Here is a 16,719-nt window from a genome sequence, read left to right as displayed (position 1 = left end):
TCAACTTTTGGTCAAACTTGATATTTGCGTATGTGAATATGAGCAAATGTGAGTATGAATTCCAACAATAATTCGATGCAAATTCTCATTCATTCTTTCAAAATGAAGAGATCAGGGTCTCTTAAATAGACTTTGCTGGAATTAATCAACGGTTGATATTGATTTCAATCAACGGTCAGGATTAAAGGTGAAGTTCAATCATAAAGGGAGATTTTCAAATTAAAAAGAGTTAACAGATTTAATTTGAGTAAAATAAGGAGTTAATTGATTCAATGTTAGTAGAAAAAGGAGTTAACTGATTTAACTCATTTTTGATCAATAGTGAACTCGAAATTTCCCTTTTTGAACTGAAGAGAGATTTTGTTGCGATATTTAATTTAATAAAATGAGATATACTCTCATAATTACTTTTTCTATTTAATTAAATAATCTTTAATTAATTAGAGACACTTTTCTTTTTTATTTAAATAACTTCATTTAATTAATTAGGAATGGCTTCTCATTTAATTAAATAACTTTGTTTAATTAATTAGAAGTAAGTACTCCATTTAATTAAATAATTTCATTTAATTATTTCAAATTTTTTTCGAAACTAGTCAACTCAAGTTAACCGTGGTTAAATCTAGTCAACTTTTGGTCATACTTGATCTTTGCGAATATGAATATGAGCAAATGTGAGTATGAATTTCAGCAACAATTCGATAGAAATTCTCATTCAACATTTTAAAATGAAGAGATGAGATTCATCAATGGTTGAAATCAATTTCAATCAACGGTCAGGATCAAAGGTGAAGTTCAGTCATAAAGGGAGATTTCTAAATTAAAGGGAGTTATCAGATTTAATTTGAGTAAAATAAGGAGTTAACTGATTCAATTTGAATAGAAAAAGGTGTTATCTGATTTAACACATTTTTTATCAATAGTTAACTGAAAATTTTCCTCTTTCAACTGAATAGAGATTTGGTGAGATATTTAATTTAATAAAATCAGATATGCTCTCATTATTACTTTTTCTATTTAATTAAATAATCTTTAATTAATTAGAGACACTTTTCTTATTTAATTAAATAACTTAATTTAATTAATTAGGAATGGTTTCTCATTTAATTAAATAGCTTTGTTTAACTAATTAGATGTAAGTACTCCATTTAATTAAATAATTTCGTTTAATTATTTTTAAATACTTTTCGAAACTAGTCAACTCAAGTCAACCATGGTGAAATTTGGTCAACTTTTGTTCAAACTTAATCTTTGCGTATGTGAATATGAGCAAATGTGAGTATGAATTCCAGCAACAATTCGATGCAAATTCTCATTCAACCTTTCAAAAAGAAGAGATGAGGGTCTTTTAAATAGACTTTCCTGGAATTCATCAACGGTTGAGATTGATTTCAATCAATGGTCAGGATTAAAGGTGAAGTTCAGTCATAAAGGGATATTTCAAAATTAAAGGGAGTTAATAGATTTAATTTTAGTAAAATAAAGAGTTAACTGATTCAATTTGAGCAGAAAAATGAGTTAACTGATTTAACTCATTTTTTATCAATAGTGTACTGGAAATTTCCCTTTTTTAACTAAAGAGAGATTTTGTTGAGATATTTAATTTAATAAAATGAGATATGCTCTCATGACTACTTTTTCTATTTAATTATGTAATCTTTAATTAATTAGAGACACTTTTCTTATTTAATTAATTAAGAATGACTTGTCATTTAATTAAATAGTTTTGTTTAATTAATTAGAAGTAAGTACTCCATTTAATTAAATAATTTCATTTAATTATTTTAAAATTCTTTTCGAAACTAGTCACCTCAAGTCAACCGTGGTTAAATCTGGTCAAGTTTTGGCCAAACTTGATCTTTGCATATGTGAATATGAGCAAATGTGAGTATGAATTCCAGCAACAATTCGATGCAAATTCTCATTCAACCTTTCAAAATGAAGAGATGAGGGTCTCTTAAATAGACTTTTTTGAAATTCATCAACGGTTGAGATCGATTTCAATCAACGGTCAGTATTAAAGGTGAAGTTCAGTCATAAAGGGAGATTTTCAAATTAAACGAAGTTAACATATTTAATTTGTGTAAAATAAGAAGTTAACTTATTCAATTTGAGTAGAGAAAGGAGTTAACTGATTTAACTCTTTTTTGATCAAGAGTGAACTAGAAATTTCCCTTTTTGAACTGAAGAGAGATTTTGTTGAGATATTTAATTTAATAAAATGAGATATGCTCTCATAATTATTTTTTCTATTTAATTAAGTAGTCTTTAATTAATTAGAGACACTTTTCTTATTTACTTAAATAACTTCATTTAATTAATTAGGAAAGGCTTCTGATTTAATTAAATAACTTTGTTTAATTAATTAGAAGTAAGTACTCCATTTAATTAAATAATTTTGTTTAATTATTTCAAAATTCTTTTTGAAACTAGTCAACTCAAGTCAACCATGGTTAAATCTGGTCAACTTTTGGTTAAACTTGATATTTGCGTATGTGAATATGGGCAAATGTGAGTATGAATTCCAGCAACAATTCGATGCAAATTCTCATTCAACCTCTCAAAATGAAGAGATGAGAGTCTCTTAAATAGACTTTTATGGAATTCATCAACGGTTGAGATTGATTTCAATCAATAGTCAGGATCAGAGGTGAAGTTCAATCATAAAGGGAGATTTCCAAATTAAAGGGAGTTAACAGATTTAATTTGAGTAAAATAAGGAGTTAACTGATTCAATTTGAGTAGAAAAGGGAGTTAACTGATTTAACTCATTTTTTATCAATAGTGAACTGGAAATTTCCCTTTATGAATAGAAGAGAGATTTTGTTGAGATATTTAATTTAATAAAATGAGATATGCTCTTATAATTACTTTTTCTATTGAATTAAATAATCTATAATTAATTATAGACACTTTTCTTTTTCGATTAAATAATTTCATTTAATTAATTAGGAATGGCTTCTCATTTAATTAAATAATATTATTTAATTAATTAGAAAAAAGTACTCCATTTAATTAAATAATTTTGTTTAATTATTTCAAAAAAAATTTCGAAACTAGTCAACTCAAGTCAATCGTGGTTAAATCTGGTCAACTTTTGGTCAAACTTGATATTTGTGTATGTGAATATGAGTAAATGTGAGTATGAATATTAGCAACAATTCAATGCAAATTCTCATTCAACATTTCAAAATGAAGAGATGAGACTGTTAAATAGACTTTTCTATAATTCATCAACGGTTGAGATCGATTTCAATCAACGGTCAGGATCAAAGGTGAAGTTCAATCATAAAGGGAGATTTTCAAATTAAAGGGAGTTAATAGATTTAATTTGAGTAAAATAAGGAGTTGACTGATTCAATTTGAGTAGAAAAAGGAGTTAACTGATTTAACTCATTTTTTATCAATAGTGAACTGAAAATTTCCCTTTTTGAACTGAATAGAGATTTTGTTAAGATATTTAATTTAATAAAATGAGATATGCCCTCATAATTACTTTTTCTATTTAATTAAATAATCTTTAATTAATTAGAGACACTTTTCTTATTTATGGCTTCTCATTTAATTAAATAATTTCATTTAATTATTTCAAAATTCTTTTCAAAACTAGTCAACTCAAGTCAACCGTGGTTAAATTTGGTCAGCTTTTGGTCAAACTTGATCTTTGTGTATGTGAATATGAGCAAATGTCAGTATGAATTCCAGCAACAATTCGATGCAAATTCTCATTCAACATTTCAAAATGAAGAGATGAGGCTCTCTTAAATAGACTTTTCTAAAATTCGTCAATGTTTGAGATCGATTTCAATCAGCAGTCAGGATTAAAGGTGAAGTTTAGTCATAAAGGGAGATTTCCAAATTAAAGGGAGTAAACAGATTTGATTTGAGTAAATTAAGGAGTTAACTGATTCAATTTGTGTAGAAAAAGGAGTTAACTCATTTAACTCATTTTTTATCAATAGTGAACTGAAAATTTTCCTTTTTGAACTGAAGAGAGATTTTGTTGAGATATTTAATTTAATAAAATGAGATATGCTCTCACAATTACTTTTTCCATTGAATTAAATAATCTTTAATTAATTAGAGACACTTTTTTTATTTAATTAAATAACTTTATTTAATTAATTATGAATGGCTTCTCATTTAATTAAATTTGTTTAATTAATTAGAAATAAGTACTCCATTTAATTAAATAATTTCGTTTAATTATTTAAAATTTTTTTTTGAAACTAGTCAACTCAAGTCAACTGTGGTTAAATTTGGCCAACTTTTGGTCAAACTTGATCTTTGCGTATGTGAATATGAGAAAATGTGAGTATGAATTCCAGTAGCAATTCGATGCAAATTCTCATTCAACCTTTCAAAATGAAGAGATGAGGGTCTGTTATATAGACTTTTTTGAAATTCATCAACAGTTGAGATCGATTTCAATCAACGGTCAAGATTAAAGGTGAAGTTCAGTCGTAAAGGAAGATTTTCAAATTAAAAGGAGTTAATAGATTTAATTTGAGTAAAATAAGGAGTTAACTGATTCAATTTGAGTAAAAGAAGGAGTTAACTGATTTAACTCATTTTTGATCAATAGCGAACTGGAAATTTACCTTTTTGAACTGAAGAGAGATTTTGTTGAGATATTTAATTTATTAAAATGAGATATGCTCTCATAATTACTTTTTTGATTTAATTAAATAATCTTTAATTAATTAGAGACACTTTTCTTTTTTAATTAAATAACTTCATTTAATTAATTAGGAATGGCTTCTCATTTAATTAAATAACTTTTTTTAATTAATTAGAAGTAAGTACTCCATTTAATTAAATAATTTCATTTAATTATTTCAAAATTCTTTTCGAAACTAGTCAACTCAAGTCAATCGTGGTTAAATCTGGTCAACTTTTGGTCAAACTTGATCTTTGCGTATGTGAATATGAGCAAATGTGAGTATGAATTCCAGCAACAGTTCGATGCAAATTCTCATTCAACCTTTCAAAATGAAGAGACAAGGGTCTCTTAAATACACTTTGCTGGAATTCATCAACGGTTGAGATCGATTTCAATCAACGGTCAGGATTAAAGGTGAAGTTTAGTCATAAAGGGAGATTTCCAAATTAAAGGTAGTTAAAAGATTTAAGGGAGTTAACAATTTTTTTTTTTTTTTGGTTAAATAATTAAAAAGCACTAAGATGATAAGGTTATGCTCATAGTTTGGGTAAAGGTTTTCTACATAGTTAGATTAATACTATTTTTAAAAAGTTGATATCGATCATTATTTACGCTGTTACATTAACTTAGAATAATATGATACCATTATTTAAATGACAATGTCAAAGTGTTCGAGTTTAGATTAATTGAAAGTAACTAATCAAAATCAACTATAAATTAAAAAAACTAACTTATATTTAAAACTATCTTAAACTAATCACAAGTAATAACAACAAAAATTAAATAAATAAAAAACAAACTAAACTATACTTAATTTAACTTCACTCTAATTTCCATTTTATTTAAATCTATAATGCTTATTAAAATTAAGCATTTCTAAAGATATTAACAATATAATTTATTCTTAAAATGAATGCCTTTGAATAATTCGACTATTTTAAAATTTAAAACTTAACACCATAAAACATACTGACACTAATTATACTTAATAAAACTAAATACATTTATAAATTTAAGAATTATTCTAAGTTAATGATGACAATAATAATATAACGAAAATTGGATAAATCAAAATCTAAACTAGATTACATCAACAAGACCTTACTAACTTAAACTAATCTACTAAACATCTATATTAAATTTTAAAACAATAACTTTTAAACAAATAACAAGTAAACAAGCATAATTAATAACAACTTTTAAACTAAACAAAACAAAGCTTTAAAATAATTAATTAGCTAACCTAAAGATGTAACTAATATATACAAAACTTTACTTAAACTAAACTAATCTAACTAACCTCTACTAACCCCTTAACATTCTTACTTAATTTAAAACATTTATAAAAAACCATAAACTAAATTAACTAATCCTAAACTAAAAGTAATACTAGCTAACATACTAACAACTGAATTAATTAACCTCTAACCTAACCACTAACTACCTACTAACCATCCTAAAACACCTACCCCCTCCCACCTATCAAATCGACCTCCTAATCTTCCCTGCGCATTGATCCATGACTGTCGGTCTGCGTCAGTCTTGTCTCATCCTCCTCCCACAAAGAAACCCAAGTTGACGTGAGGCAAGGATAAAAAAATTTCTTTTCAAAACAAACCACTCAACTTCCCATCCAAGGAAAAGATGAGCACACACTTAGAGAGGAGAAAAAAAGGGGGGGATGTGACATGGGGACAGGGTGACGTCACCCCCCCCATGTCCATTGTTGACTTTGCCTCCAACTACTCCGCCTAGGTTAAGGGCTAAGAAATTATGTTTTAAAGTTTATTTGGTAGAGAAAGATATTAGATTTTAGTTTTATGTTTTCTTATTTATTCATATTTATTTAACTGTATTCAAAAGTATAGTTAAGAGAATCGTTAAAGATTCTCTATTGCAAGGAAAGGATAAAACATTCCTCCATACAAAATCCAGAGGCCTTTTTTGGGTCTAGGATAGATCTCTTTTTTTTTTTCAAAAGGTCTACATTTTTGCTAAGTATAGATTTCAAGTTGATATATTACCAAGAGGGAATATTTATATATCTATTTATTAATTTAATAGGACTTCTTGCAACTAAATAAACCAAGAGATTTAATTGCCCATTTAAATCGTAATGCAAGAATGGAATTAATTCCAACCATCACTAAAACTGAACCTTCATTCATAACAGGTTTTTTTTTTATTTCCAACATATAATACAATTTAAAATTTTCCTAATTGAAACATCATTTTCCATCCTATTTGATGTGCATCCATCCTGATTAAAGTTTACAATTAAATCACATGGCAAGCAATTTACTCAAACACCAATTTTATTGGCAAACCTGATTCAAAGGCTCAGCCGAAAAAGAATCAGGAAGAAAACTCGGCTTCGTTGCCATTTACAATAAGGTTTAAAATAAAATTTACAATAGGATCTCAATCCGAAGTTTCAACAATTAAATCAAATTTTTCCTCATGATCAAATCAAGGAATTTGTAATGTTTTCTGAATCTCATTTCAAGAACCATGGAGGAAACCAATATCTGATCGGGTGACAACCAAGCAGAACCAAAAGAAAATCAATCATGCATAATCATACATGGTTTACACAATAGGATTCACAATGAATCAAGACTAGGGAAAGGTGGATTCTTCCAACAGGAGAAGTCAAGCACAACACCAATTCAGATGCCCAATCGGGGCTAGTAACAAAGAACTTCCGTTCTTCCATTTAAACATGCCATATTCATACCAGGTTTGTGCTGATGGGTAGGGGCCCATAACACCCTACCCTTTATCCCTCTTCTCATCCTGAGAAGAGACTCTACACTGGTTGGAGTCCAACTAAACATACCTCTCCCTAAATTGGTCACTTCTGCCCTGTCTGAGGGTGAGTAATACCAAAACACCCATGCAAGGAAAAACTCAAAATTGCAAACATAAAAAAGAAAGGAAAACAACCAAAATGACATGGTTTTCAAATCTTCCCAACATACCCACACCCATACAAATAGTGAAACAACAACAAGGTAACATGAACATGAAACAAAACATAAAAACTGAATAAGGGAGATGAGAATTTCCTACCTTCACAAAGAGGTAATGGCAGTGAACAAGTTTGAGTAGAGTATCCCCTTTCCTTCCTTCAACCTTCAAGAATTCCTCTCTAAATGTAGAGATTGGGTAACAACCTCCACTAGCCCAATGAAGGCCTCTAAATAAGCCTCCAACTCAACCACCCAAAAGGAGCAATAACTATCTCCACCTACTAACAAATCTAGAAACTCCTAACTCAACCTACACCATGGTTAAACCCTAAGTGGAGATGAGGTGAGGTAACTCAAGATAACCATGATCAATTTTCGCACAAAGGCAAAAAGGGACTTTTTGAGTGACCTCAAAAGTCAAAAAAAGGGGCTTAGGGGTTGGAAAAGACCCCTAACCCATACTCATACCCATTGGTTAGAATAATAACATGTTTAAAAGCCTTAGGAAAGAGGTTTAGAGTCAAATAAAATCTAGGAATAAAATAGGACCATCTAATTAATCTATGATGCAAATAGGCACTAATCCAGATTAGGGATGACTAACCTTAATTAAGAACCTAATAGAAAACTGACACTAACTTAAACCAACTTGGTCCAAAGGTTAAACAATTAACCCTAAATAGCCACTGAAGCACATAACCATTTTACGAGTGTCAAGCGACACTGAAAGAAAATAATTACAAACATTAACATTCACTAAACAAGGAAGATAGATACATATATCTCACAATACAATATATGAATTACGAACAATAAGGCTTCCAAAAATTAGCAAAAAGAGATCAATTTTGTTACTCCGTAGGGTTTCTCGACTAAAATATCTGCACACTCATTGCACACATCAGTAGTCCCGTAAAATCACATGTACATAAATGTATATGTATCAAAAATTTACATAAATTAAAATATACATCAATAAAGGTTTCTTCATCCTACATAATTCTTAACCATTTAAATATCTTAAATCAAAATCTCAATCCTACATTTACTGATTTCATCAACATACATATATATCAACATTAAATGACAATCATCAAATATATCTGAAGTAACATCACACAACATAAAATAATAAAGTATGTTCTAAGCATCAGATAATGTCTGGACATCTCGAGTCATGAATAACAAAATAAGAGTAATGTATCACTATGCTACAATGGGTCGGGGCGAGGCCTCACAATTTTTTAATCAATAGTGAACTAGAAATTTCCCTATTTGAACTGAAGAGACATTTTGTTGAGATATTTAATTTAATAAAATGAGATATGCTCTCATAATTAATTTTTCTATTTCATTAAATAATCTTTAATTAATTAGAGACACTCTTCTTATTTAATTAAATAACTTCATTTAATTAATTAGGAATGACTTCTCATTTAATTAAATAACTTTTTTTAATTAATTAGAAGTAAGTACTCCATTTAATTAAATAATTTTGTTTAATTATTTCAAAAAAAAATTCGAACCTAGTCAAGTCAAGTCAACCGTGGTTAAATCTGGTCGACTTTTGGTCAAACTTGATCTTTGTATATGTGAATATGAGCAAATGTGAGTATGAATTCTAGTAACAATTCGATGCAAATTCCAATTCAACCTTTCAAAATAAAGAGATGAGGGTCTCTTAAATAAACTTTCCTGAAATTCATCAACGCTTGAGATCGATTTCAATCAACAGTGAGGATTAAAGGTGAAGTTTAGTCATAAAGGTAGATTTCCAAATTAGAAGGAGTTAACAGATTTAATTTGAGTAAAATAAGGAGTTAACTGATTCAATTCGAGTAGAAAAAGGAGTTAACTGATTTAACTCATTTTTTATCAATATTGAACTAGAAACTTCCCTTTTTAAACTGAAGAAAGATTTTGTTGAGATATTTAATTTAATAAAATGAGATATGCTCTCATAATTACTATTTCTATTTAATTAAATAATCTTTAATTAATTAGAGACACTTTTCTTATTTAATTAAATAACTTCATCTAATTGACTAGGAATGGCTTCTCATTTAACTAAATAACTTTGTTTAATTAATTAGAAGTAAGTACTCCATCTAATTAAATAATTTCATTTAATTATTTAAATTTTTTTTTCAAAATTAGTCAACTCAAGTCAACCATGGTTAAATCTGGTCAACTTTTGGTCGAACTTGATCTTTGCATATGTCAATATGAGCAAATGTGAGTATGAATTCTAGCAACAATTCGATGCAAATTCTCATTCAACCTTTCAAAATAAAGAGATGAGGGTCTCTTAAATAGACTTTCCTGGAATTCATCAACGGTTGAGATCAATTTCAATTAACGGTCAGGATTAAAGGTGAAGTTTAGTCATCAAGGGAGATTTCCAAATTAAAGGGAGTTAACAGATTTAAATTGAGTAAAATAAGGAGTTAACTGACTCAATTTGAGTAGAAAAAGGAGTTAACTGATTTAACTCATTTTTGATCTATAGTGAACTGGAAATTTCCCTTTTTGAACTAAAGAGAGATTTTGTGGAGATATTTAATTTAATAAAATGAGATATGCTCTCATTATTACATTTTTTATTTAATTAAATAATCTTTAATTAATTAGAGACACTTTTCTTATTTAATTAAATAACTTCATTTAATTAATTAGGAATGGCTTCTTATTTAATTAAATAACATTGTTTAATTAATTATAAGTAAGTACTCCATTTAATTAAATAATTTCATTTAATTATTTCAAAATTTTTTTCGAAACTAGTCAACTCAAGTCAACCGTGGTTAAATCTGATCAACTTTTGGTCAAACTTGAACTTTGCATATGTGAACATGAGCAAATATGAGTATGAATTCTAGCAACAATTCGATGCAAATTCTCATTCAACCTTTCAAAATAAAGAGATGAGGGTCTCTTAAATAGACTTTCCTGGAATTCATTAACGGTTGAGATCAATTTCAATCAACGGTCAAGATTAAAAGTGAAGTTCAGTCATAAAAGGAGATTTCCAAATTAAAGGGAGTTAATAGATTTAATTTGAGTAAAATAAAGAGTTAACTAATTCAATTGGAGTAAAAAATGGAGTTAACTGATTTGACTCATTTTTTATCAATAGTGAACTGAAAATTTCCCTTTTTGAACTGAAGAGAGATTTTGTTGAGATATTTAATTAAATAAAATGAGATATGCTCTCATAATTACTTTTTCTATTTAATTAAATAATCTTTTATTAATTAGAGACACATTTCTAATTTAATTAAATAACTTCATTTAGTTAATTAAGAATGGCTTCTCATTTAATTAAATAACTTTGTTTAATTAATTAGAAGTAAGTACTCAATTTAATTAAATAATTTCGTTTAATTATTTCAAAATTCTTTTTGAAACTAGTCAACTCAAGTCAACCGTGGTTAAATCTAGTCAACTTTTGGTCAAACTTGATATTTGCGTATGTGAATATGAGCAAACGTGAGTATGAATTCCAGCAACAATTCGATGCAAATTCTCATTCAACCATTCAAAATGAAGAAATGAGGCTCTCTTAAATAGACTTTCCTGAAATTCATCAACGGTTAAGATCGATTTCAATCAACAGTCGAGATTAAAGATGAAGTTCAATCATAAAGGGAGATTTCCGAATTAAAGAGAGTTAACGGATTTAATTTGAGTAAAATAAGGAGTTAACTGATTCAATTTGTGTAGAAAAAGAAGTTAACTGATTTAACTCATTTTTTATCAATAGTGAACTGAAAATTTGCTTTTTTGAACTGAAGAGAGATTTTGTTGAGATATTTAATTTAATAAAATGAGAGATGCTCTCATAATTACTTTTTCTATTTAATTAAATAATCTTTAATTAATTAGAGACAATTTTCTTATTTAATTAAATAACTTCATTTAATTAATTAGGAATGGCTTCTCATTTAATTAAATAATTTTGTTTAATTAATTAGAAGTAAGTACTCCATTTAATTAAATAATTTCGTTTAATTATTTAAAAATTCTTTTCGAAACTAGTCAACTCAAGTCAACCGTGGTTAAATCTGGTAAACTTTTGGTCAAACTTGATCTTCGCATATGTTAACATGAGCAAATGTGAGTATGAATTCTCGCAACAATTCGATGCAAATTCTCATTCAACCTTTCAAAATGAAGAGATGAAGGTCTCTTAAAAAGACTTTCCTGGAATTCATCAACGGTTGAGATCAATTTCAATCAACGGTCAGGATTAAAGGTGAAGTTCAGTGATAAAGGGAGATTTCCAAATTAAAGGGAGTTAACAGATTAAATTTGAGTAAAATAAGGAGTTAACTGATTCAATTTGACTAGAAAAAGGAGTTAACTGATTTAACTCAATTTTGATCAATAGTGAACTGAAAATTTTCGTTTTTTAACTGAAGAGAGATTTTATTGAGATATTTAATTTAATAAAATGAGAGATGCTCTCATAATTACTTTTTTATTTAATTAAATAATCTTTAATTAATTAGAAACACTTTTCTTATTTAATTAAATAACTTCATTTAATTAATTAGGAATGGCTTCTGATTTAATTAAATAACTTTATTTAATTAATTACAAGCAAGTACTCTATTTAATTAAATAATTTCGTTTAATTATTTCAAAATTCTTTTCGAAACTAGTCAACTCAAGTCAACCGTGGTTAAATCTAGTCAACTTTTGGTCAAACTTGATCTTTGCGTATGTGAACATGAGCAAATGTGAGTGTGAATTCCAGCAACAATTCGATGCAAATTCTCATTCAACCTTTCAAAATGAAGAGATGAGGGTCTCTTAAATAGACTTTCCTGGAATTCATTAACGGTTGAGATCAATTTCAATCAACGGTCAGGATTAAAGGTGAAGTTCAGTCATAAAGGGAGATTTTCAAATTAAAGGGAGTTAATAGATTTAATTTTAGTAAAATAAAGAGTTAAATGATTCAATTTGAGTAGAAAAAGGAGTTAACTGATATGACTCATTTTTTATCAATAGTGAACTAAAAATTTCCCTTTTTGAAATGAAGAGAGATTTTGTTGAGATATTTAATTTAATAAAATGAGCTATGCTCGCATACTTACTTTTTCTATTTAATTAAATAATCTTTTATTAATTAGAAACACATTTCTTATTTAATTAAATAATTTCATTTAGTTAATTAAGAATGGCTTCTCATTTAATTAAATAACTTTGTTTAATTAATTAGAAGTAAGTACTCCATTTAATTGAATAATTTCGTTTAATTATTTTTAAATTCTTTTCGAAACTAGTCAACTCTAGTCAATCGTAGTTAAATCTAGTCAAAATATTATCAAACTTGATCTTTGCGTATGTGAATATGAGCAAATGTGAGTATGAATTCCAGCAACAATTCGAAGCAAATTCTCATTCAACCTTTCAAAATGAAGAGATCAGGGTCTCTTAAATAGACTTTCCTAAAATTCATCAACGGTTGATATCGATTTCAATCAACGGTCAGGATTAAAGGTGAAGTTCAGTCATCAAAAGAGATTTTCAAATTAAAGGGAGTTAACGGATTTAATTTGAGTAAAATAAAGAGTTAACTGATTCAATTCGAGAATAAAAGGGAGTTAACTGATTTAACTCATTTTTGATCAATAGTGAACTAGAAATTTCCTATTTTGAACTGAAAAGAGATTTTGTTGAGATATTTAATTTAATAAAATTAAATATGCTCTAATAATTAATTAGGAATGGCTTCTCATTTAATTAAATAAGTTTGTTTAATTAATTAGTAGTAGGTACTCAATTTAATTAAATAATTTCATTTAATTATTTCACAATTCTTTTCGAGACTAGTTAACTCAAGTCAACTGTGGTTAAATCTGATCAACTTTTGGTCAAAGTTGGTCTTTGCGTATGTGAATATAAACAAATGTGAGTATGAATTCCAGCAACAATTCGATGCAAATTCTCATTCAACCTTTCAAAATGAAGAGATTAGGGTCTCTTAAAAAGACTTTCTTGGAATTTATCAACGGTTCAGATCGATTTCAATCAACGGTCAGGATTAAAGGTGAAGTTCAGTCATAAAGGTAGATTTTCAAATTAAAGGGAGTTAACAGATTTAATTTGAGTAAAATAAGGAGTTAACTTATTCAATTTGAGTAAAAAAAGGAGTTAACTGATTTAACTCAATTTTGATCAATAGTGAACTGAAAATTTCACTTTTTGAACTGAAGAGAGATTTTGTTGAGATATTTAATTTAATAAAATGAGAGATGCTCTCATAATTACTTTTTCTATTTAATTAAATAATCTTTAATTAATTAGAGAAAATTTTATTATTTAATTAAATAACTTTTTTTAATTAATTAGGGATGGCTTCTCATTTAATTAAATAACTTTGTTTAATTAATTAGAAGTAAGTACTCCATTTAATTAAAAAATTTTGTTTAATTATTTCAAAATTCTTTTCGAAACTAGTCAACTCATGTCAACAATGGTTAAATCTGGTCAACTTTTGGTCAAACTTGATCTGTGCATATGTGAATATGAAATAATGTGAGTATGAATTCCAGCAACAATTCGATGCAAATTCTCATGCAACCTTTCAAAACGAAGAAATGAGGGTCTCTTAAATAGAGTTTCCTTGAATTCATCAACGGTTGATATTGATTTCAATCAACGGTCAGGATTAAAGGTGAAGTTCAGTCATCAAAGGAAATTTCTAAATTAAAGGGAGTTAACGGATTTAATTTGAGTAAAATAAGGAGTTAACTGATTCAATTTGAGTAGAAAAAGGAGTTAACTGATTTAACTCATTTTTGATCAATAGTGAACTGGAAATTTCCCTTTTTGAACTGAAGAGAGATTTTGTTGAGATATTTAATTTAATAAAATGAGATATGCTCTCATAATTACTTTTTCTATTGAATTAAATAATCTTTAACAAATAGAGACACTTTTCTTATTTAATTAAATAACTTCATTTAGTTAATTAGGAATGGCTTCTCATTTAATTAAAAAACTTTGTTTAATTAATTAGATATAAGTACTTCATTTAATTAAATAATTTTGTTTAATTATTTCACAAAAAATTTCGAAACTAGTCAACTCAAGTCAACCGTGGTTAAATCTGGTCAACTTTTGATCAAACTTGATATTTGCATATGTGAATATGAGCAAATGTGAGTATGAATTCCAGCAACAATTCGATGCAAATTCTCATTCAACTTTTCAAAACGAAGAGATGAGTGTCTTTTAAATAGACTTTTCATGAATTCATCAATGGTTGAGATCGATTTCAATCAACGGTCAGGATTAAAGGTGAAGTTTAGTCATAAAGGGAGATTTCTAAATTAAAGGCTGTTAACAGATTTAATTTGAATAAAATAAGGAGTTAACTGATTCAATTTGAGTAGAAAAAGGAGTTAACTCATTTAACTCATTTTTGGTCAATAGTGAACTAAAAATTTCCTTTTTTGAACTGAAGAGAGATTTTGTTGAGATATTTAATATAATAAAATGACATATGCTCTCATAATTACTTTTTCTATTTAATTAAATAATCTTTAATTAATTAGAGACACTTTTCTTATTTAATTAAATAACTTTGTTTAATTAATTATAAGTAAGTACACTATTTAATTAAATAATTTCGTTTAATTATTTCAAAATTCTTTTTGAAACTAGTCAACTCAAGTCAATCGTGGTTAAATCTGGTCAACTTTTGGTCAAACTTGATCTTTGCGTATGTGAACATGAGCAAATGTGAGTATGAATTCCAGCAACAATTCGATGCAAATTCTCATTCAACCTTTCAAAATGAAGAGATGAGGGTCTCTTAAATAGACTTTCGTGGAATTCATTAACGGTTGAGATCAATTTCAATCAACTGTCAGGATTAAAGGTGAAGTTCAGTCATAAAGGGAGATTTCTAAATTAAAGGAAGTTAATAGATTTAATTTGAGTAAAATAAGGAGTTAACTGATTCAATTTGAGTAGAAAAAGGAGTTAACTGATATGACTCATTTTTTATCAATAGTGAACTAAAAATTTCCCTTTTTGAAATGAAGAGAGATTTTGTTGAGATATTTAATTTAATAAAATGAGATATGCTCTTATAATTACTTTTTCTATTTAATTAAATAATCTTTTATTAATTAGAGACACATTTCTTATTTAATTAAATAACTTCGTTTAGTTAATTAAGAATGGCTTCTCATTTAATTAAATAACTTTGTTTAATTAATTAGAAGTAAGTATTCCATTTAATTGAATAATTTCGTTTAATTATTTTAAAATTCTTTTTTAAACTAGTCAACTCAAGTCAATCGTAGTTAAATCTGATCAACATATTATGAAACTTGATCTTTGTGTATGTGAATATGAGCAAATGTGAGTATGAATTCCAGCAACAATTCGATGCAAATTCTCATTCAACCTTTCAAAATGAAGAGATCAGGGTCTCTTAAATAGACTTTCCTAGAATTCATCAAGGGTTGATATCGATTTCAATCAACGGTCATAATTAAAGGTGAAGTTCAGTCATCAAAAGAGATTTCTAAATTAAAAGGAGTTAATGGATTTAATTTGAGTAAAATAAGGAGTTAACTGATTCAATTTGAGAAGAAAAGGGAGTTAACTGATTTAACTCATTTTTGATCAATAGTGAACTGGAAATTTCCTATTTTGAACTGAAAAGAGATTTTGTTGAGATATTTAATTTAATAAAATTAGATATGCTTTGATAATTAATTAGGAATGGCTTCTCATTTAATTAAATAAGTTTGTTTAATTAATTAGTATTAGGTACTCAATTTAATTAAATAATTTCATTTAATTATTTCAAAATTCTTTTCGAGACTAGTCAACTCAAGTCAACTGTGGTTAAATCTGATCAACTTTTGGTTAAAGTTGGTCTTTGCGTATGTGAATATAAGCAAATGTGAGTATGAATTCCAGCAACAAATCGATGCAAATTCTCACACAACCTTTCAAAATGAAGAGATTAGGGTCTCTTAAATAGACTTTCTTAGAATTTATCAACGGTTCAGATCGATTTCAATCAACGGTCAGGATTAAACGTGAAGTTCAGTC

This window comes from Cupressus sempervirens, chromosome 9 (assembly GCF_028749045.1).
Source record: "Cupressus sempervirens isolate cs-2001-9-10 chromosome 9, ASM2874904v1, whole genome shotgun sequence".
Lineage (NCBI taxonomy): Eukaryota > Viridiplantae > Streptophyta > Pinopsida > Cupressales > Cupressaceae > Cupressus > Cupressus sempervirens.
Note: the sequence above shows the minus strand (reverse complement) of the source record.